Raw genomic sequence first — 2202 nt, forward strand, 5'->3', positions numbered from 1 at the left:
TCAGCACGATATTAAATGACAGCTGAATCTATTACGACCTATGTGTATTCCTTTTTAACAAAGAGGCCTCCTTATGTGAAACCTCAGCCCGCTGTACATATGTGTTTAAAGAGTGTGCAGTGGAGAGACAGTGAGTGATGTTCATTTGCCTGTCATGTGTCCTGTCTTTGTCGAAGCATGTCAGGAAACACTGTGTTAAATAATACAGCAGCTGTGCCTATACTTAACACTCACACTTTACCCACGCACTTCACCTACTTCACTTGAATCTTATAGGTCCCAGTAATTACACGTGTTACGCATCTGCAGGGCCTATTCATTTTTATGATTTATTGTGATTCATTGTGACATTTTTTGATGACATTAGCAGAGTGTCTTTACTGCCAATAGCTTATAGATTAATAGAGTCCGGACTATATAAACCTCAAGTTAGTCTTTTGAGCTATAACCTCTATACAGGACGGCCTCTTAAAGGTCAATATTTCAAATATATATTTAGGAACAATTTGTTCACATCAATAATTGAGCTTTCTAACTGGTATCATAAAAAAACCTCTTGTGTATTTGGCAAGGGTTTTCCAAATTACTTATTTACCACTAACCTGTTTTCTGTCTTATAAAATGTGTAACTTCCCTTATTTACTTGCACCCCAATTTGCAGCAAATCAACTTGCATATTTTTTTCTGCCATCTCCATGGTTCTGGATTCATGCCAAGGACTTAATGCATAAGATTGTGTTTAACAGCACATATAGAGTTGCACTTTTCATTATTTTTCATGGTACAGCTGGAAACATTTTCTTGTTAGTGCACCGATGTTCTACAGCTGAAATTTTAAAAAGCTGCTTAACCAAAATACTAACATCACCAAATTCTTAAAACTGTTTTTTAAAAGCCTGTGGATACCACATACTATGGAAAACATTTGTAAAAAATATCTTAATTGGGAAATAGTGAATCACACTTACCAGTAATCACCATTTCTAAAACTGCCTAAAAGGAACTAAAAAAGAGGACATGAGGTACAGCAGCTGTTTCTGGACCAGCACCAAACATACCATAGAAATACAGGTCATTTCAACAGTTTGTGGCACAACAATGTCTCTGCTCACTGGACTTGACACTGTTTCACCTGTGACAAAGGTAAAGACCAGAGTGAGCCTCTTATCAGCTGGTTAAGTCAGTGCCCAGACACAGAGGAAAAAGACATCTGGTTTGGTTTACCTGGACTGATTAAGACCCTTGAGGAAAACAGGCTGGAGACATAAAACCTAATACTGCTACGTACCTTTGCTCATGAAGTTTAAGCGTTCATAATCTAGCAACCCATAATAATACAAGTTTTACAAGCGACATCAGAAACATGCAATGCTTCTTTCCCAGTACCTTTTCTTGAGTTCTGTGGAACTGCTGTGTGGTGCCATTGATTAGGTTAATGAACTAAATCAACTCAGTGCATGCGGTGTATACATGTGCACAGGACTGAAAGATTTTACCCTAGAAAGAGCTGGGCATAAACTTGTCTTTGCTGCTACCAGTGTTATGTTTGTTTAGTGGGCCTAACACTAAATAAACAGACATTTTGGCAAATAAATACTGTGTCAGGAAGAAAGTACAGAGCTCAGAAGATACACTAGCCTTTGTTTTGTTGCTTATTAAAGTGTATCCTACAGTAGTCTGATGATACAGTCTAAACACTTAGTCATTTTATTGTTATCTACTAATGACAAACCCAAATTATCTCAGCCTCCTATCCCATTAAGATAAATTCAACTAAATTATCATTCAGACTTCTTATAAGGTGGCCATTGGTAGATCAAACCTGACATGAAGACAAATTTGACACTTTAAAGGTGCTTTATGTAACTTTTCTGGTTTGGGACCCCATCACCTGCTTGTCTCCATAAAGATATAATTGCTTTGTCTTTGTCTTTGGTCCACAGTGGTGCATGGTTATCAAGATGCTTTTAGCAATAAAACATGTGTAATTGGATGAACTCTACAAAGATTGGTTATATCCTTTACTAATCTATCTTTTTGGCCGAAGAACCTACTTTATTTTGTCCTGTAGAAATAAGAAATTCTGTCCGTGTGTAGCTGTCCCCTTTCCAAACGCCTCCCCCTGGTGTGTGAGTCTCGCGCAGCTCCAGAGCCTCTATAAACATGTTGACGACGCCACCGCCGCTCAGAGTCTGTCCCAGA

Source organism: Periophthalmus magnuspinnatus, chromosome 4, assembly GCF_009829125.3.
Source record: "Periophthalmus magnuspinnatus isolate fPerMag1 chromosome 4, fPerMag1.2.pri, whole genome shotgun sequence".
Lineage (NCBI taxonomy): Eukaryota > Metazoa > Chordata > Actinopteri > Gobiiformes > Gobiidae > Periophthalmus > Periophthalmus magnuspinnatus.